The sequence below is a fragment of the Lathyrus oleraceus genome, chromosome 2, assembly GCF_024323335.1.
Source record: "Lathyrus oleraceus cultivar Zhongwan6 chromosome 2, CAAS_Psat_ZW6_1.0, whole genome shotgun sequence".
In the NCBI taxonomy this organism is placed as follows: domain Eukaryota; kingdom Viridiplantae; phylum Streptophyta; class Magnoliopsida; order Fabales; family Fabaceae; genus Lathyrus; species Lathyrus oleraceus.
In genome coordinates this window covers 24,803,438-24,825,345 of record NC_066580.1, presented here as the reverse complement: position 1 = coordinate 24,825,345, position 21,908 = coordinate 24,803,438, and the positions used below count along the sequence as shown (strand labels likewise).

General features: G+C 37.2%; 1 long non-coding RNA gene and 2 other non-coding genes across 4 annotated transcripts; 1 reads left to right on the top strand and 2 right to left on the bottom strand.

Moving 5' to 3' along the window:
• Positions 1–460: 460 nt before the first annotated feature.
• On the top strand, positions 461–3,845 carry LOC127117821 (uncharacterized). 2 transcript variants are annotated; one of them, XR_007802039.1, is made up of 4 exons: positions 461–1,030; positions 1,566–2,156; positions 2,247–3,562; positions 3,659–3,845. It is a non-coding gene; the product is annotated as an uncharacterized LOC127117821 (long non-coding RNA). The 2 variants fall into 2 exon arrangements; XR_007802040.1 differs by having other exon boundaries at positions 2,244–3,562.
• Positions 3,846–8,735: 4,890 nt separating this feature from the next.
• TRNAE-UUC (transfer RNA glutamic acid (anticodon UUC)) lies at positions 8,736–8,807 on the bottom strand. The gene has a single exon. It is a non-coding gene; the product is annotated as a tRNA-Glu (tRNA).
• An 87-nt stretch (positions 8,808–8,894) lies between these two features.
• Positions 8,895–8,967, bottom strand: TRNAF-GAA (transfer RNA phenylalanine (anticodon GAA)). The gene has a single exon. It is a non-coding gene; the product is annotated as a tRNA-Phe (tRNA).
• Between the last annotated feature and the right edge of the window lie 12,941 nt (positions 8,968–21,908).

The window sequence follows — 21,908 nt, the reverse complement described above, 5'->3', positions numbered from 1 at the left end:
ATTTTTCATTTTTTTAAGTCTTAATCATTTTTTAGATTCATTTTTAGAATGAGATGAAGAATGATGATGCAATATGATAAAAAGCAAAATAAAAGCAAAATAAAAGCAAATAAAGTAAATGACAAGAATAAAGTGTTAGGAGCGGAAATTTAAAGAGTTAGATGTGAAAATTAAAGAATTAGAAGTTAGAGGTTAATTGTTAAATGTTAAGATAAAATCAAAGGATACGATAAAAGAATATTTAACAAGATTTAAATTCAAAAGAATTATCAACAATCAATTCCAAAACAATTAACAAAATTAAATTCTAAAGTAAATACCAAGTCAATTATATTAAACCATTATCCTAATCAAATTCTAACAATCATCCTAATTATTAATTCTAATTATAAAAATTAATCCAACAGGTAAATCCAATTAAATTTTTAATTACCAACAATTAATTCCATTAGCAAAAATAAGTCCAATTAGCAAAAAAAAAATTAAATCAAACTGATCAGAATGGGCCTGAAGTTCAATGTTAAGCCCAGACAGGGGGGTGCTGGACTGGAAAGAGTGTGCAAATGTCAATTATATGGGCCTAAGCCCAAACTGGTCCAACACAAGAGATTCAGAACCTCCCTCACGTGCCAAACCATACACCGCTCCTTCAAATGTTCCCTCCACAATCCTGGCCGGCGAGCAAAGCCTCCGCCGCGCCGGAGCTCATCGTCGGTGGAGGCGGAGCTCCAAACGTGAAAACCAACCAACCAAACGGTCGTCTCTACCTCACGGTCTCGAATATCCAAACCAAAATTCTTAATTCTAAACTCGCCGGCAGAATCGCGAGCAAACACGCACGAACCCTAAGTTACCTCAACGACAATTAAACTCGACACACTGACAATCAAACACTAATAGGTTAGGGTTTTGATCTCCCTAACCTGATACAATGCCGTGGTAGGCGGATCGAAGCCAGAGCATAAGGATTAGGTGTGTTACCTGTCGGAGATGACGACGGAGACGGCGACAGCGATAGTGTCGAGTACAGGTAACCTTCTTCTCCTTCTTCGCGCTTCTCTCCTTCTTCTTCTTACTTTCGAAACTGTCTTCTTCTTGCGAGTCCACACGTGAAAGCAACGATGATAATGGAGTGTTAATTGGCGGTTCAGCTCTGCCGCATAGAGCTTCGAATGATGAAGCTCTCACAACAATGCAGTGAGCGTGTACTGAGGGTTAGGGAAAGAGTGCAGAACTCGTTTTGGATCAGAAAAATTCCCCCAATGATTGGCAATGATTGCCCTATTTATAGTGTGATCCAAGAGGGTGGTTTGGGCCTTGATTTATCCAGCTGGCAAAGGCTTTTCTTTTCTTGTAAAATTTGATAATAAGTGAGAAAAGAGTGAGTCGCGTGGGATTTTGGTGTATAACACACGTGCGTTTTATTCTCTAATTCATTTGTTTGATTTTCTATCCAACTGTGGATATCTGCACTGCGTTGCCTTGGGAACAGTTTTAACCGAATTTTTCAATCTTGCAAGTTTAACCAAACTTACACTTATTGTGCCATTTGACTCTCACTGCAGGTTGGGATTGGCTTATGCAGCTATTGGATGGTTTGATTATTTGGTGTTTTGGCGGTTTTGCAGCAGCTTATCGGGTTTTATGCAGGCCGCCATCGCAGCAGTTTTCATTGCCATTCGAATTGTCGGCGTATGGTGTTGGCTTGTGTCGTCTTCGGCCCCAGCTGGTGCGTGCTCTGTTGTTTGGTTGCAGCCGAACATATGCAGGAACCAATTCTGTCTTGGTGGAATCAGGACCAACAGCTACGCCGAACTCACAGAGTTGATTGATAACCATGTGACAAACGCGCCATGACTTATCTTGAGGAAAATTGACTGTAACAAGAAGGACATGTGCCACACAATCTAGAAGCTCCAATAGTTTCTAAGTGTTGCACAACCCTCAACAGCAAGAAGGCAAACAGAGTCCCGATCTCCCTGTGTGAGATCATCGAACACAGACATGATGCCAGTTTCCAAGTGAGCAGCTTCAACAGTAGCAGCATATTTTCCCAGGTTGACCATTTGTTTTGTTTCTCGTCTCTCCATTCTCACCATCCACATCAGCAGTGAAACTAGTTGGACCTGTCTCATTGAACAACCTGCCATTAGGAGGTACTTCTCTTTTCTTCTCTTTAGTGGTCTTAACAGGTTTATCTTTTTGTGGCTTTTTGGAAGCATTCTCAAACTCACCATTTCCAGCAGTTCCTATGTATGAAACATGCTGCTTTTTCCTGGAAGATTTCCTAGAATGGACTCTTGTGTCAAGTCCGGAAGGATCAACACCATTTTCTTGAACATTTCTATCTTTCATGCCATTTCCATCAACTGAATATGCTGATGTTGACTACCTTTCTCTCTTACTTCCAACATTTGTTTGGGTTCGTGATTGCTTGGCCTTAGGTGTAGCATGGTTGGAAATTCCAGCAGCAGCCTTCGTCACACCTGCAGTACCATGGCCATCTTTACTCTTTTGAACCTTACAAGAGGACTCGTCTCCAGCCATAAGCAGCAACACTGGACTCCTCTCACTTTGGGCAATGGAGACCTTGCCGTTACTACCTTTAGAGTTATCCCTTTATTGCTTTAATCCCTTCAACCAATGTAGAGAACACTCATGCCACTTATGGTTTCTTTGTTACTCTCTCAAGCCTATGTCCCCTTGTGGCTTCCAAAAGAATAGTTGTGAGATTTATTTCGATTGAGACTGAGTACTTAATACCTGTCATTGGCTAAATATTGATATACTCTGTCTTTACACCTATATGAACTTCTCAAGTAGTCCTGTGACATGCGCAACCCTGGAACTCCACTGGCATCCATAAATCACATTTTGCCTAGCAACATTGTGAGAAAAATCTCAAGCTTTGCGACACGACATGACTCCGTTTAATTTAAGCAAGGAACGTTCTTCTGTTGGTCTGCCATTACTGAATTCTCGCCGATCAGCCCAACAATGGAGGCTGCCATAACTTGTGCAAGGTTGTTCATCACATTACCAACACTACTAGCATTACCATCTCGAAGTTGCATGTTGTTGGAAGACTCAGAAATAATCATAGATCGATGTTGGGTGATTGTTATGCGTCCGGAAGCTTGCGCACTGCTGCGGTTCTATCGTCGTCGGCGTGTGCGTTTGGCCTTGGCAGCTTGTTTTATTCTTTGGATTACTGTATTTGGATTTGGAAGCTTCACAAATAGCAGCTTTTTGGTTGCTTTGGCTTTGGAATGAGGTTGGTTGAGGGGTTCCCTTCTTTGGCGTCTGGAGTTGAGGTTTGGATGCGACTTTTTTGGGTCATCAACTGAAAGCCGGTTATTAATAGAATTTTCCAATTCTTTCAACCTTACCTTCTTTTCCGTAAAAACTGACATGGCCTGAGAAGCTTGAACAACTGTGGTTCGGGCTATTCTTCTAGAATTCTCAACAATTTCAGCTATATGATTTTGTGATCTAGATTCTTGGTTGTGGCGGTTCGTCGGCTTGGAGCTTGTTGCTGTGGTCTGGATGCGTTTGTCTTTTGGTAAGTGCAGCTTGTGCTTTTTTTGAATAACAACTTTTTTCCGTTTTCTTTTTCTTTGTTTGCTGCAACTTTTTCAATTCAACTTTGGTCTTGCAGGCTTTGAAGAAGAATGAACAGAGGGCTGGTTTTGGTTTACTTAGACTTTTTTGATTTAAAAAATTGGATATGACTTGGATTAAATTGGTGGTAAATGGTTAATTGGATTTTTGGACTTTTAAGAAAATTGATATGTACTTGGTTATGGATTTGGACAATTCAATGAATTTGGATATTAGGACTTGGATATTTGGTAAATGGATATTGGTATTGGACATGTAAAATGGGTAAAAAATGGAGAATCGGATTAATATTGGATAATATGGATAAACGTGGATATGTGGTAAAAATGGTTAATGGAATGGGTTTAGATGGACTTAAATGGTTTGTTAACAAAATCAAGAAATTCTAAATGATGAAAGGTCATGATTAATTTGTACTTAAAACAATGTTCTAAAATTAATCGGCTAACGAAAATGATGAAATGGTTATGAATTCGAACTAATTCTCCAAAGTCGACCTGAACCTCAAAAATCAAATTTTGAATTAAATCAAATTTGAACCTTTAAAATCCATTCGCAACTTCTAGAATTAATTCGAAAATGACGGGACGATTATGGATCACATGATTAAAAATTCAGAGGTTGATGGTTGACTTTGGTCAATTGGTTGACCAAAAAGTCAATACAGACAAAAATGTGTACTTTCTCCTGGACAAACGAATATGGACCACGACATCCTGAACCAACGACTCATACCAATGCCATGAATCAAACAAGATGAATATCAACCAATCGACAGTTCATACACTAGATCATTGACTAGCAAGGCCATGAATCAGGATTTCACTCCATATGATGTGCAATGCCATAAACTCCAATCCGACCCTGATTTTATCAACCACAAACCCTGAATCCATGATACCTATTAGCAGATGTTAATCATGAACGAATGAATGCACATGAATGGGTATAAATGAGGTTAGACGATTATCGAGTTACAGTCAGATAAAAAGCGAAAAGGAGGGAAAATTTTGGGGTATGACAGCGATAGAGCTAATAGAATCAAGAAAATGGATTGAAACAGATTGAAACTCAAAACACGATAGTTGAATTTTCTGGAAAAACTTCAAGTTATAACAAGGGTTTCTTGACTCTCCAAAGCTTGAAAATGAAGGAAAAAGCTTCCTCTATTTATAAACAATGTAATTAGATCCAAATACGTGTGGAATGATGTTGAATTCGTGCAAAACGAATTTGATCCAAGTGTGTGAAAAGTGTGACTTGAAACTCATCAAAACTCAACCAAAATAATGTGTTTTAAGTGTCAATTAACTTCTGGAGGTTTGACTAAACATGTTTAGGACCAAAACACTTTCTAATTTGGCTTGAAAATGAGTTTACTCATGATCAAATTTTGGGCAATGGTGATTTCTTTAGTTTCGAGTCACCATGTTCAACTCAATGGGGCACCCTACTCAAAAGGCTTTTTTATCCCATTCTTTTTGTCATGTGTTAACATCATGACCAAGATTACAATGAGCCAAGAAAGGTTTCATTTGGATGTGTATCCACAAAGTTATGGTGTGTTGAATTTGGCATAAAATACTGGTTCCAAAACTTAGAAAATTTTGAGTGATTCATGTCTGAAAATGACCTATAATGTCCTAATGAATTTCATGGCCTTCCAATAATATTTTGACCTTGGTCCTTGAAGAAAACTTGTAGAGGGTATTACTGATGACATTTTGCAAAAACAATCAGCTCCATGTGTTGAAAATTGAAGAAGTTATGATCTTTGAAAGTTGGCAAAAAGTCACTTGAAAATATGTCAAATTTCACTAAGTCCACAAATGACCTATAATGTCTCCAAACGTTTGATGATCCTCCAAGCATAATTGGATATTGTCATGTAAATATAAGTTGTAGAAGATGTTAAGAAGAGTCATATTCAAAAAGGGGAATTCAAAAATGTTAAGAATTGAAGGAGTTGTGATCCTTTGAACTTTGACTTCAAAATATTCAAAAATGTTAATTGGATATTGTCATGTAAATATAAGTTGTAGAAGATGTTAAGAAGAGTCATATTCAAAAAGGGAAATTCAAAAATGTTAAGAATTGAAGGAGTTGTGATCCTTTGAACTTTGACTTCAAAATATTGACTTTTAGGTCAAACCTCTTAGAACAAGCTTGTGTATTTGGATCTTACTTGCATTCCAAAGCACATGGGTGATCATATGAACTCAAGATAAAGTGTCATTTTTGGCCTATTAATTAAATTTCTCAAAGCTTGAAGTTACTTGTTGAAGAAGGCATGGAAATAAACACATGAACCTTTGATTTTCTTGAGAAGTAAGCCAACAAACTTTGAGATGCTTTTGACTTGAGAAGCCCTACCTTGCACAATAAACTTAAGAGAAACAATACATATTATTTTGATTAGTGGTTAGATAAGAAATGAATCAAATAAACACAAAGGTAAGCAAAAAGGTGCTTGGTGATCTCTGTAAGAAGCAAATCCAAAGATGGATGAGGGAAGGATCAAGATGTGACCTTGCTTGTATACAAAAGATGAAAAATGGGATGTGGGATCTTAGGGTTAAAAATTAGGGTATGATAGATATCAATTGGTGAATCATCTTCATCAGTATAAACAACTGTGTCCACCTTTGAGGGATTAGTTTCATCAAATGGTACATGAACAAATTCTTCTATAGGAAGGGTTCTTTTATTAAAGATTCTTGTACTTGTAAAAAGTTACAGGATGCATGGTACCCCTAAGCTAGTAGGGGTGACCACAAGCCTTAGTTTTTTATGGTGGTTTAGGTTTTACTCACGGCAGCGAGATGCCCTGTTTGACGATGTTTACTTGGTGAGAGAAAAAACTTACGTGAGATGAGAAGATTTATAGCTCTATGGTGTATGTCGTGCGTATCACTGGTTGTCTTTTCATCCGCTAAGGGTGAGGAATTTATAGAGGTCTTTGGGCCTAGGGATTATTTAGGAAAGACAAACGACCACCTAGTCAGTGGTGGACTATTAAATCCCTAGTTCCTAGGGAGACGTGGGTCAGTCTGTTGACCATGACTTTTCTCTAAACGAGGAACATATTTTCCCATGTTTCTTATGAGTATGAGAGTAGGACTCACTTAGGGAGACATAACTCATAATGGCGGGTGGCGTATGGGCGTCCCCTGGGGGTTGTGATCCTCCCTCCCTTAATAGGCCATTTACAAATATATCACTATACAGTCCATAAAGCACAAGGGATTTGATAAAATGTGAAGTACTTTGAATGAATTAGCGTCGGGGGTGTCTGTGTGAGGGGATACACGTCTTTCAAGAAAGGCTTTGAGTCTCTCGGGCAAGACTTCAGTTGTGTACCTTGGGCAAGACTTTTAGTTGGATCCCACCCGAGAAAACTCAAGGTTATCCATGCGAGGAGTTCGAATCAACATGTTTGATATGACTCTAATTCCCTTGGACGAGATTATAATTGAGCCTGACTGATGAGACTCCAAGTCCATTAGGTGAGGCGTTGATCCCTCGGGCGAGTATAAAAGCACAAGTTATTTTAGTGGAAATATAAAGGGGAAACTCTTGTGGATTGGAGTAAGCCAAGTGATTTAGGCCGAACTAGGATAAATCTCTAGCGTGATCTTTCTATCCATTATCTATTATATTTATACTATTTATCTTTTATGCTAGTTATTTATCTGCCTCTTATATTCTTTATTATTTTGCCTCTTCATTTTTTTTTCTATTTATCTCTTCTAACATAAATGATTTAAACCAAAGTGTTTTTATAAATCTACTTTTTGAAAATTTGAATATCATAATTCTTTCTTTTCTTGTTTTTGGATTCACTTAGTCAACAAAACTTAGTTGAAGATTGTTTGTTATCCCTCACTAGTGACTCCCTTTCCTATAGTTAAGGGTGAAACCTTGAAACCAGTATATTTCTGTTAACACTCAGCTAAGTCTTAAAGTGTAATTCAATAAGAGATCATGAGTTAGTTTAAGGTTAAAGGTTTAATCGCAAAGATATTAGGATTAAACATTTTTAGAAATCGGTAACAATATAAGATGATAAGCGCAATGACGCGTCGGATTTAGGAGTACTAACACAATACCCAAGTCATTCTCATCTTCTCTCTCATATTTGTCCATCTCATTTTCAACACAATTTTCTTAAAGGTTAGAAAATACGATTCAATAGTACTTTGCACATTCGTTAGGTTTGATACCGGGTGTTGTCACTTTTTAATCATTAATTGCATCAATTCAATACACTTGCTAAAAACTCTATCAACTATTCCAAATAGCATTAAATATGATGTATGAGCTATTGAATTAAAAAAACATAAATAAATAATATCAAGAGATAAAATTCGTAAAATAGTTTGATGGATTGATTAGATATTTATAATAATTTACAATTTGTGGTATTTATGTTTCGTTGACACTATTTTTAATGTACAAATTTTCTTTAAGTTGTGGGTGCATAATCTTCTTCATCTTAGGTTATGGACACTATTAGCACAAAAACATGTCGTAATAAAAAAAAATAATCTTTTTTTACGTTGTGAAATTTGAGTTGAAGTATAAACATGATTAAAAATTATTTATCCTTGTAAAATGATCAAATTATATATATATATATATATATATATATATATATATATATATATATATATATATATATATATATATATATATATATATATATATATATATATATATATATATATATATATATATATATATATATTCTCGTATGTTTTAAAAAATTTGTATTTTTTAATTTTCATAAAATTATTGTACAAGTAATTTTAGTTGTCAAAATAAAAAATATTAAATTATATTTATGTTATTAGATTTTGAATGTTATATATATTATTAATATAGAAAGGAATAAAAGTTGTGTAGAATAAATTTATAATAATTAAAAAGTGTGTATATTATAATTTTGTTAGATATAAAAAAAGTTTTTATTGATAAAGAAAATATAATTTATATTGATAAAAGAGCTACATAATTGTTTAAAGCTTTATTATGAATAAGAAATAATGTGTATGTTGATAAAGGTTTAGAGATTTATTAGTCAAGGTAATTGAAGAAGAGGATAGAAAAAATAGTTCCATTGCCGGGAATCGAACCCGGGTCTCCTGGGTGAAAGCCAGATATCCTAACCGCTGGACGACAATGGAATCGTTGAATTGAGTTTTAGTAACTAGGAATAGAAACAAAAGCTATACCGTGCGATGGCGCGATGGCAGAAAAAAAAGATAAGAAAATGCGGTGAGCGTGGATCGAACACGCGACCTTCAGATCTTCAGTCTGACGCTCTCCCAACTGAGCTATCCCCGCTGATGGATGATTATGCCGTCGCAGTTTAGTACTCTTTATATTTACACCACTACTCATGCCTTTCCATCAAATATACCACAACTGGAAGTGTCTGTTTTTTTCTTTCAACAATAAACCCTATTTATTTTACTTCAATTCTAAACGCTACTTTTTTTCATTTTATTAATACAATATTTCTATTTTAACTATTTTCTACTTCTTATAAATATCGTATTATAATTTACTTCAATTTTTATTTAAAACATATTGAGATAAGATAGTATTAGATAAATATATTTTTATTTTTCACTAGAATAATATTTTCTTCTTATTTATAACTTTGTTCAAACTTTTATTTAGAAGACATCAACATGAAACACAAAACATCGTTGTCGGAGAAAAATGAAGATCGAGAAGAAACAATAATTGCAATGTTAATAAGGATCATTTTATCACACAATTTGAAAGTGTAAATTAAAGATGATAGTTATTGAAGGAAGTTACATAATAAAATGAAAAATATGAGATTTATAAAAATGTTGGTTTTTCATTCTTATAAAAAAAAAGATATGGTTAATATTATGTGGAAGTTACTTCCCACTCTAAAAGGAGAGTTACATTATATTTGTCATGAAATAGGAGAACCGGAAATATCTATTAAGAATTAAAGGAAAAAATAAATAAAGAAAATAATAAAGGGTATAATTGGTAGAAAATATGCTATTATTGAAGGATAAATTTGGAACATGTTCTAGAATAATTTAGTATGTGGTAAAATGTTTTCATGCCTTCCTGTTTTTATTTTTTCAAAATTTTACTGTGTAACCGATTACACTCTGACTGTAACCGGTTACAGGTGCGAAAATTTCATTTTATTTAAAAAAAATAAAAATCGCGTTGTTGTAAATGGTTACATATTTTTGTTAATCGGTTACACCTTTAAAAATCACTTTCCAAACTAACTTTTCTTATTCAGTCAAGTTCCTCCTCCCTCATCTCCTTAGAAAACCCTATCCATTAAAGCTCCACTCATACCCAACAATTTTCCTAATAAATCCCTTTATTACTCTCTCATATTTTCATCCTATAAATCAAACCCCATCCATTAAATCCTTCACCAAACATTCTTTCGTCCATCCAAAATTTTTACCAAAAATCCAAAAGCATTTTCTCTTCATAGAATATCCATGAGTCCTTCAAGATGAGACAAAGGGAAGAAGAAACTTATTGATGATTCCATAAGTCTTGAACCCAACATGCCTGATAACTTGAACCTTGGAAGATTGGTTCCCACACCAAGGGAAAAGATTGACTTCATGTTAGCTTTCAGAAATCGGGCGCTAACTACTTCAAAGTATGGTAACCTTCAATCCTTTCCTGTCTCAAGATTTGACTTTCCCGAGTTGTTGGATCATCAGGGGTTAGATATATTAATTTCATATTTTAGTCCTTACTTTCCTGATTAAGATCGAAACTTTTATTGTAATATATCTATATCCACTGGTTGCATTGTTAAATCTTGTGTGAAATGGGTAAATATTGTGTTGTCTATGGATGATTTTGGGAAATATTTGGATGTACCTTATGAAGGAAAAAGGATTTGTCAAGGCTTCACTTGTGATTGGACTTATTGTCATACCCCAATTTTGCCTCTCATTCAATAAATCGACACATGCGTCATGACATTCACATCATCCACACGACATTCATTTCATCACACATAATGCTTAAATTGTCATTAAGAATAAATTTTCAAATTTACAGACAGACCAGTCAAACTGATTCACAAATGTACGTGAAATTAATGGACAGTTTTTTTTAAATCGAGCATGCAGATGACAATTTTATTAATCTACGATTCGCGTAGTTTAACCTGTTGCGCGTTTTATATATATAGAGAGAGAATGTTAATATTATTATTTTGTTTTATTTTTATTTTATTTTTATTTCAGTTTTATTTCAATTATGTAGCAATGCAGATTCATTGTGGATAACTTGAGCGTATTGTGTTTAGCTTTCTATTTTTTTTATTACTTTGAGATGATGTGAAAATATTATGACACTGCTATAATAATAATAATAATGTGCTTGATTGTTGTTTGGTTTATCATTGTTGTAAGACCCTAATTTTGACCCTAAGATCCCTCATGGCATCATAACATTGCTCATTTGCATTTGCCTCAAGGATCATAGCATCTTGGCTCTTTACCCTTGGGTTGGGACTTGTGTGAGTTGGTTTGAGACCACCAAGCATGCTTTAATTGTATATTATTGCTTTTCTTATTTTGTTTACTAACCAAAAGCACAAAAATGTGTCACTAACTTTGTTTTTTTTTAAGCTTGAGCAATCATGTGATTCAAGGCTCCTAGGAGGCCCCTATGCCCATTGAAGTGGCCAGATGAAAGTGAAAGCAAGCATGACAATGGTCCCCAAATCTCTCAATCATCATATATGTCTCCAAAATATCTCAATTTGTCAATTTGATCAATACAAACCAAAGGGCTTGAGGATTGTTTCCCAAGGAAACCCTAATTCAACTGTGCATTGATTGTGCCTTGCTCATGAAGCAACCTCAACCCATGATCAAATAAAATCAAGGGAATTTCTTTCATTCATAATTTTATGCATATATGAGCTTATGTGAGTGTCCTCAATCATTAATTCATTAAGATTTGAAGTTTGGACTTGAGAAGTTGATCAGTCAATTCATCTGACTATTTTGAAATCCACTGAGACCTAACTTTTGATGTGTTTGTCAAATGAAGATGACCCCAAGATAAAAAGTGTTCTTAAGAACCATATGAACAACATTCATGTTGATCAAAAATCCATTTGAAACTTGGAAGGTCATCATTCATTTCAAAACATTATAGGTCATTTTGACTGAAACCCTAATTTTGGGTCAACTTCCCAAGGACCTAACTCCTTCATTTTTTATGAATTTGAGGTGGGACCAAGTGCATTGGAAAGTTTAAGATGTCTAATTCAAATGTTATGTTGGACAAAATTTCATAATCCTAAAATAAATACATGTGATAATACAAAACATTATAGGTCACTTTGGACCAAAGTCATTGAAATGTGAAAAAGTCCAACTTCAAGTGTCCATAACTTTCTCATAAAAAATCCAAATGATGCAAAATTTAAGTCCAAATTTATTTTCTTGAATAGATATACAACATTGATGTTTTAGGTTTTGTCATTTGAGCCTTGTATCATTGAAACATAAGGGCTTGAAGTTGGTCCATTTTGGCAAAATTTCCATATACATGTTTTGTACCTTGAACTTCATGGCCAGTTTTCAATATTTTCCCAACTCCAAATGGATTTTTGTTCAACATAACATTTGTTCCTTATGTCAAGACCTTTCCAACCATTACCCACATGCCTATGTTTCAATTTTGCAAATGGCATTTTCAAAGAGGTGAAGTTTTAGATTCAATTATGCATAACATAATAAAACTCCATGCACAAGCTTATGTATTGCAATCTGCACGTCTAATTTCATTTGGTTGATGTTTAGCACTCAATTGCCATTCCTTTTGGGCCTCACATGCGCCTGTACAAGCCCATGCATGGAGGACCCAAGCTCATGCACACACAGGTTTCTCCTTGCATTGCATCACCCTTGGCTATAAATAGAATGCATGGTTCACTTCAAACTTCAACCTAAAGGCGCCTGAAGCTCTGCACATTTGAATCCCTAACCCTCACTCAAAGGAATTCTGATTTTTCTCTCAATTTTTCAAGTTCAATTTTTAACTTCATTGGTTGATCTTTGACTTACAATTCCTTAACCTAGCTTCCTTGTTACTTCAAGAGCAAGCTGCATCAAAGAATTGGAGTGGATCAAGCACTAAAAAGTTGCACTTCAAAGGTTGATTCTCAAACTGTTTTCATTCAAATCTCTTTGGATATTGAGCATTTCTTGTATTGGTTGGTACCTCTGAAGTCCTCATGTGAGAGGCAATTGATTTGTGCTTTTAATTTTGTGAATTGAGTAAGTTCAGATTGAACACCTCATCTTTCCATCTTAGATTTCTCTCTCTATAGGGATCTTGAGTGGAAACTAAGGTCACAGGGGTGATGTACATCACCCCAACTTTCTAATGACGTATAGATCGCATGTTTTTGTTGAGGTTTAAAAACCTACAACTCTGGCCGGAAACAATGAGGTTCACCGGAGAAGACGGTGGTTTCCACCACCGTCCCCACGTGGATGAGTTCCTGACCCTTGGATCCTTTGCTTCATATCTAATCTTGGCTCTTGGTTTGATTGACTATTTTAAATGCTTTGTGCTTCGCTGTTGACTTATGTGTTCCATGCGCGTGCGCTTCTCAGCCACCAGATGCGCCACGTCAATTAATGAACCAAGATCCAAGCACTGTGAATTTTTGCAATTTCTGAATTTTCATTTTATTTTCTTTTATTCCAATTATTTTTAAAAATTCATAACTTCTTTATTTGGAATCACAAAAATATGGGACCAATTGCAAAAAAATTCTCTTAAATTCTAGTTTCTAAAAATGATTTTTAATTATTTTTGTGATTCCATTTAATATTTTTTGTGAATTATTTCTTTTCTGGTTACTTTTAATTCATTTAAAATACTTTTCAATATTCAAAAATGCCAAAAATATTTTCTTAACATCTTTGGATGATGATGGATCTATGAAAAATATTCTTATTAATTTCTTAATTGATTTGAGATTTATTTGAGATTTTTAGTCCAATTATGTTATTTTCCTTCATTTTTAATGGTTTAAAATTAGTTTCTGTTTTCAAAAAATGATGAAATTTTTTGTCAAACCTTGTTTGACCATGTTAGACTTATGATGGTCCAATTGGACTTTTCCAAGTTGATTTGAATTGGATTTGAAGTTTGACCTTTGTTTGTTTATTTTATTTCAAGTATTATTTTAATTCCAAAAAATACCAAAAATATTTTTATTGTTTCTTGACTTCTAAGCTTCATCTCACTTCTGTTTACGATTGATTGAGGTTGATTCTATTCATATTTGGTCAATGTGTGTTGGCTATGTTGTTTGAATTTCAATTATGTACATTCCATTTCCATCTTCTTCTTCTTCTACTTTTTTCTTTTTGACCAATGAGTTAATGATTGGTGGTTAACCTTGACATATGAGGGGCTTAACCTTATTTGATTCAAATCAAATTCATCTTGATCAAAGATCAAGTGAATTGCTGTGCATTAGAGATAGCTTGCTTCTTGGTCAAGCAAAAAACCTAAATCCATACAAGGTCATTCTTCTTTTCTTTTGGCATGACAAGTTGTAGGAGCTTGGCTTACTAGTCATGATCTCTAACTTGTGTTTATTTGCCTATAGTTTTATTGACCGGCCTCAGATAGGTGTGACTACTACATTAGTCCACTTACGATTGCTTAACATAGCGCTCAATTGCCTTATGGCACACTAATACTAACTACTAATTACTAACTTTTAATTCAAGCATTTAATTCTTGCAATTTACTTTAATGCAATTTAATTTCTTGCTCATTAATTCATTTGTCTTTGCCCTTTGCTCACTTGAGCTCATGTTTATGTTTATGCAATTTGCCTTTTGCTCACTTGAGCACATTATTGTGTATATACTATTGCCTTGTATTTGTTTTGTTTTTCTTTGTGTAAACCCAATGCAAATGGAGAAAAGACTTAGACTTAGGACCTTACCTATGCTAAATGGAGTTTCAAGAGCAACTAGGCCTCATGCCTTTAGAATGCTTAATCTTGAAGTTGAATTGAAAGGACCCTAATTCTAAACTCACTCTTGTCCACTCTTTTTATTTGCATTGTGGAACTTTTTGATTTGTGTGTTCTTGTGATAGGGATATCAAACTTGAGCTATTAGAAAGACCATTGTCATGAGCATCCAAGACAAAAGAGACAAAGCCAATTGGAAGATTCCTAGGAGCTTGATTGAATGTTTGCTTGATTGTTTGAGTTAATTGCTTATTGCTTGCTAAGTCCAAAGAAAAGGAGCAACTTGGATCATCTTTATGATCTCAAGAAGGGAACTCCAAGTGGTTTTATTTCTCTTCCCTCATCTTTGCATGTTTAGGACCTAACCCTTCTCTTCTTCCCTCCACTCTAACCCAAGCCAACCTTTTTGTGAAAACATTAACATTGCTTTCAAAATTAGAAACCTAGGCACCATGCCTTTGGTTTTTCAAACTCTTTTCATAACACTTATTTTGAATTGAATCTTAAGTCAACCTTGACTTTATTTTATGAATACTTTTCATTTGTAAATACAACTCACTCAATTGTTTTTGTGGTTCCAATGACCACTTTTGCCAAAGCTTTTCATAAACATTAGCTATTAGGTTTGAGTTATCATGGAGGTTGATATAATACTCACCTGTATCCTTAGTGATGGACTATAAGTCTTCCATGCTTATTATAGGGTTAACCCCTCACTAGCATGTTGAAGCTCTCCTCACATGGTGGATTTGTGGTTTTAGGTTGAGTTTTCTCCCTTTGATAACAAAAGACCTTAAGGCTTTTAACCAATCAATTCACCAATTTATTTTGAGAGTTTTACCCTGAACTACGAGGGTTTGATCCTACCTTTTTAAGATGGTACGTAGGTAATGGGTTTATCCATTCAAACACAAAATTGTAAATAATTTGTATATTCTTTCCTCATCTCCCCAATCATGTTTGCACAAATATTTTTTTTACAAATACCAACCTACCATACAACATTTGTAAAAAGGGCTCCCTCAGAGTACTAGGATGTTTTGGATGCTTAAAACCTTCCCATTGCATAACCAACCCCCTTACCCAGATCTCTGACATTTTTATTAGTTTTTGATTTGATAAAACTTCTCGGTTTTTGTTCGCTTTCTAACCTTTCCTTTGGACAAATAGAAGTGCGGTGGCGGCTCGAATTGTATGATTTACTTTTGATTTAGTCAATAAATCTAAAGGTAACGAATACCCCGCTACAGTAAAGTGGCGACTCTGCTGGGGATCATTTGCCTAGTGGGTTTTGCCTACTTTTTACCTTTGTTGTATTGTATGTTTATATTATTTTGTGACATATTTTTGTGCAAATTTGGGATGACTGTATTGTTTGTAATGTATGAGTTGCTTGATATATCAATTGCTTGTGTGCTTGGTGGTCTCTTGTGAGATGAGTTCTATACCCGAACTCGAGTGCACTTATGATAGGAGAATGGCATAGTCTTGTTGACTTGTGTGGAGTTATTCCTTAGTAAGTTGACTTGCAAGCCCATTCACTTGGTGGAGGTTATGTTGGGATCAATAATGTCAAACGAGTAGTCGTGGTTAGGCATTACTCTTTCCAATATAAACCTTAGAAGCCAAGGACCATAGATTACCTAGCCCATCTTGGCCTATTTTAGGACGTAGTGCGAAGATCGTTCAAGTGTAAGATTTGATACGATTGTTACGCGATACTGCACTCATAAGAGTCTCTCTTGAGAATATTTTTGGAATACGAGTAGTCGTTTATCCGATAATATCCGAAAGATGGGATGATGACTATGGGAACCTCTTGTAGAACATGATCGTCAGGTTTAACCATAGTACACTCCCTTTGGGTGGTTCTTAACCGAGACTCCATGCTCGTGACTTGCAACAAACCCTTGATTCGCGGTTGATCCGTTCTTGTATATCCTTAATATCAATGAAACTTGGGTGTTGATAAGGTGTAAACCATAATCCACCAAAATGGATTATTGATATTAAGGATGACTTGATCCATCCCGTGACCTTTGTGTGGTGTGTTTTGCTTGATCCTTGAGTGTGATTGTTGCATCCATGCATTCATGCATTCATACACATCCATATCATCAACAATGAGAAAATTTTCAAGGAACTTAAGAGGTCTATTTACAAATTTTCAGACATGGATAAGCAAAGAAGAAATACGAAGAAGTACAGTTTCAGGCAACCCGACTTGAAAGAGTTAAGGAGTTTGACATCCTATGTATTAGATCCCTTGGAGTTCAAAGTTCGTCATGGGAAGCTTCTGTCTATTCTTGCTACTCAGGTGGATAAAGGTCTGATGAGTGTGTTGGTGCAGTTCTATGATCCCTTGTATCGTTGCTTCACTTTTCTGGATTTCCAGCTTTTGCCTACGCTTGAGGAGTATGCCTATCTTGTGGGTATACCTATCCTAGATCAGTTGTCGTTCAGTGGCTTGGAGAGAGTTCCTTCTTCCCAAGAGATTGCTGATCTGTTGCATATAGATGAATCTGTTGTTGGTGCTCATATGACTACCAAAGGTGGAATTCAAGGTCTCCCATCTGATTTCCTCATTGCTCAAGCTACTATGTTTGGGAAGGCCATGAGTGAGGACGCCTTTGAGGCCATATTTGTACTTCTCATCTATGGGCTAGTATTATTCCCCAACATCGATAATTTTGTGGATGTGAACGCTATTAGGATTTTCTCTACTCTTAATCTCGTTCCTACTCTGTTGGGTGACACTTATTTCTCTTTGCATATGAGGAATCCAAAGGATGGTGGTACCATTGTGTGCTGTTTGCCTCTGTTGTACAAGTGGTTTATTTCGCACTTGCCACAGATGCTCGCCTTCAAGGAGAACAAAAGATGTCTACGGTGGTCCACGAAACTTATGTCTCTCACTAATGATGATATCTTTTGGTATAACCGTGTATATGATGGTGTGCAAATTATTGACTCTTGTGGTGAATTCTCCAATGTGCCTCTTCTTGGTACATATGGTGGGATTAACTACAACCCTGTTTTGACACGTCGTCAGCTTGGGTTCCCTTTAAAGGATAAACCTAATAACATTCTGTTAGAAGGTGTGTTCTTTAAAGAGGGTAAAGATCCCCAAAACTTTAAGGGCAGGATGGTTCTCTAAAGTTCCTCTGATTAAAAAAATAAAATCATATGCACAAGCATTGTATGCATCATGTGCATAAGCAGGTTTTGTTCCAGGCTTCTTGATCAGTGGTCTAACTTTGTGTTCTTCATTTATTTTGAAGACAAGCTGATGCACCGGTACTATGCCAGAGCCAACTCATCAAAGCTAATGGATCACCTCGAGCAAGAGAACAGAGAACTGAAGGAGGAAGTGGCAAGATTGACTGCCCTGATGGAGTCATTCTTGGCCGCCTAAAGCCAGGTTTCTCCAGCGCCTTCAACTCCTCCCCAGAGGACAGTTATTTCATAGGTTGCTTCCTCTACCGTGCCTGTTGCCAGTGCTCACTTTGCTCCGTCCGCTATGCTAGCCGGGTTTCCTTGGGGGATGCCCGCTAATTTTGTTCTAGAGGGTCTCGCCCCAACATTTGCTTCTCTGCCGACATCTAGCCCGGTCCTTGTTGTGCCACCTCTAGTCTGCATACTTTGCCGAGAGTTGATGACACCATTTATCACTCTGAGCCATCTGAGGGCCCAGATGTGTACGAGAAAATGGACGCTATGAATGATCAATTCCTTGAGCTGCGCAAGGAACTTAAAAGTCTCAGAGGGAAGGACCTCTTCGACAAATCTGTTGCTGAGTTGTGTCTCGTACCCAATGTCAAGGTTCCTATCAAGTTCAAAGTGCCTGACTTTGAAAAGTACAAAGGAAACACTTGTCCGCTCAGCCATCTTGTGATGTACGCACGCAAGATATCGATTCAGACCGACAACGATCAACTCCTGATCCACTATTTCCAAGACAGCCTATTCGGTGCCGCATTGAGATGGTACATGGGCCTGGATAGTGCGAACATCCGCTCCTTCAACGACCTTGGCGAAGCCTTCATCAAGCAGTACAAGTACAATGTTGATATGGCTCCCGATAGGGACCAACTAAGGGCCATGTCCCAGAAGGAGAAAGAAACATTTAAGGAGTACGCCCAGAGGTGGCGAGAATTGGCTGCACAGATTGTGCCCCCGCTCGAAGAGAAAGAAATGACGAAGATCTTTCTCAAGACTTTAAGCTCTTTCTACTACGAGCGGATGATTGCTAGCGCTCCTTCTGATTTCATCGAGATGATGAATATGGGGATGCGACTGGAGGAGGGAGTCAGGGAAGGACGCCTGACCAGAGAAGAAGGCTCTTCTGCCAAACGTTATGGGGCGTTTGCCAAGAAGAAAGATGGAGAGGCACATGTTGTATCCTCCCATGTCAAACAAAGAAGACCCCCTGTGAAGAGGAAGGCTATGCGCCCGGCCAGTACCCAGCACCAGGTGGCTCATATAGCACCTGCTTTCAGAGAAAACCAACATTATCAGCATCAGAACCAGCAACAACAACATCAGCAGTATCAACAGCAACAGCATCGTCCGCAACAGCAGGCCTACCAGCCTCGAAACAACAGTCAAACCAGCACTAGCTATGATAGGAAGAGGGTTACTTTCGATCCTATTCCAATGACTTATGCAGAGTTATATCCTTCACTGATTGAAAGGAAGCTGACTACTCCACGTGACCCACCCGCTGTACCTACCAACCCTCAGTGGTGGTACAAGCTCGAGCTTCACTGTGTTTATCATTCCGGTGCTCCCGGACATGACGTGGAGAACTGTTACCCTCTTAAGACCAAGGTTCAAGACCTTGTTAGAAGTGGTATTTTTTTTTGAGGACGTAGGTCCTAATGTGAAGAAGAACCCATTGCCCGAGCATGGGAAATCTGCTGTTAATATGGTTCAGGGTTGCCCTGGTAAATACAAGGTCAGATATGTCAGCCATATCAGACAATCATTGGTCGAGATGCATATACTGTTATATAGATACAATCATTATGAGCATGACCATGATAGTTGCCGTGTATGCACTGTCAATGAGAGAGGACGTCGTCAAGTCGGGAAAGACATCCAAGAAATGCTGGATCAGGGTGTGATCGAGATACTTCAGAATCGTGATGAGGACGAAGTCAATGTTATATCCCCTGTGTTCAGACTACCTGAGCCTGTTGTTGTCAGATATGATGGCAGCAAGCAAAAGGTCTCTCCTACTCTCATCATCAAGCCAGCTGGCCCTGTTCCTTACTCTTCAGACAAGGTTGTTCCTTATCGATATAATACGGTTGCATTAGAAGATGGGAAGGAGGTGCCTTTGCCCTCCACCTCTGTGACAAATATTTCTGATGTTAGTGGTTTGACCCGCAGTGGTCGTGTTTTCTCAGCGCCGCTGAAACCCCAGGTTGACACCAGAAGATCTGATGTTGTTGATAGTGTTGCCCGTCCTGTAGGGATTTCTTCTACTTCTCCGAATCCGACACTTGTTGTTGACAAACCTGCCGTTGTTGCTAGAGCTCCTGTCTCCGTTGGCCAGAATGGCATGTTGAAAGAGGATTGTGATGAGATGTTGAGGCTCATCAAGAGGAGCGAATATAATGTTGTAGATCAGCTGCTTCAAACACCTTCAAATATCTCTGTGTTGTATTTGTTGATGACTCCGAGCCACACCGTGAAGCTTTGCAGAGGGTGTTGGACGTGGCATACGTGGATCACGATGTCACTATAGACTAGTTTGATAGCATTGTTGCAAACATTACTGCTTGTAACAATTTGAGCTTCTGTGATGCTGATCTTCCTGAGGAGGGAAAAGACCACAACTTGGCACTACACATCTCTATGAACTGCAAAGATGATGCCCTGTCTAATGTGCTCGTAGACACAGGGTCGACGCTGAATGTGTTGCCAAAATCCACACTGGCGAAACTTTCTTACCAGGGGCCTCCATGAGGCAGAGTGGAGTGGTTGTCAAGGCTTTTGATGGATCCATAAAGACTATGATTTGTGAGGTTGAGCTCCCAATTAAGATAGGACCTAGTGATTTCCAGATCACTTTCCAGGTCATGGATATCCACCCATCATATAGTTGTTTGTTAGGAAGACCATGGATTCACGAGGCAGGCGCCGTGACATCCACCCTACACCAAAAGTTAAAGTTCGTCAAGAACAAGAAGTTGCTGGTGGTAGGGGGAGAGAAGGCTCTCTTGGTAAGCCATCTGTCTTCCTTTTCTTATATTGATGCTGAGGATGAGGTTGGGACGCCGTTCCAAGCCTTGTCTATTGCTGAGCCTTCTAAGAAAGGAACTTCTTCATTTGCGTCCTACAATGATGCGAAGTTGGCCATTGAGCATGGCACAACTACTGGTTTAGGACAAATGATAAAGCTGGAAGACAATAAATCCCGGGCTGGCATAGGTTACTCTTCAGGCACTTTCAACAAGCACGGTCTGTTTCAGAGTGGTGGTTTCATCCACACGGTCGAAGACCAAGAGGCGGATGCTATAGTGGAAGAGGATGCAGAGGAAGATTCTGACAACTTTGTCATCCCTGGAGGAGTCTGTAATAATTGGGTCGCTGTTGATGTTCCAACAGTTGTCCATAAGTCCACGTAATGTTCATTTTTGTTTAAAAACCCTTCTCCCATGCCAAAAGGAGAAGTGATGACATTGTTGGCACATAAATACAATGATATTCATTAAAAAATTACATGTTAAATGTTTGTTTTTCCAAATTATTTTCACTTTTTGCATGAAATTGGTGATCACATAAAACCCTAAAAAAGAGAATAAAATCAATCTTTTCATCTGCATAATGATTTGCTTGTTTGAATTCTAAAATCTCTTTTATATCCAAAATCATTATGTAGGTTGATCAAACCCATTGAACATAATGATCCAACACCATCTCCCAACTTTGAGTTCCCTGTATTTGAGGCCGAAGAAGATGACTTTGAAGAGATTCCTGACGAGATTACCCGTCTGCTTGAGCACGAAGAGAAGATCATTCAGCCACATCTTGAGAATTTGGAAACAGTCAACTTGGGGTCTGAGGATTGTGTTAGTGAGGCGAAGATTGGGGCACTCCTGGAAGAGTTTGTCAAGAAGGGGTTGATTGAGTTGCTACGAGAATATGTCGACGTCTTTGCCTGGTCATATGAAGACATGCCTGGTCTGGATACTGATATCGTGCAACATTTCCTGCCTTTGAAGCATGA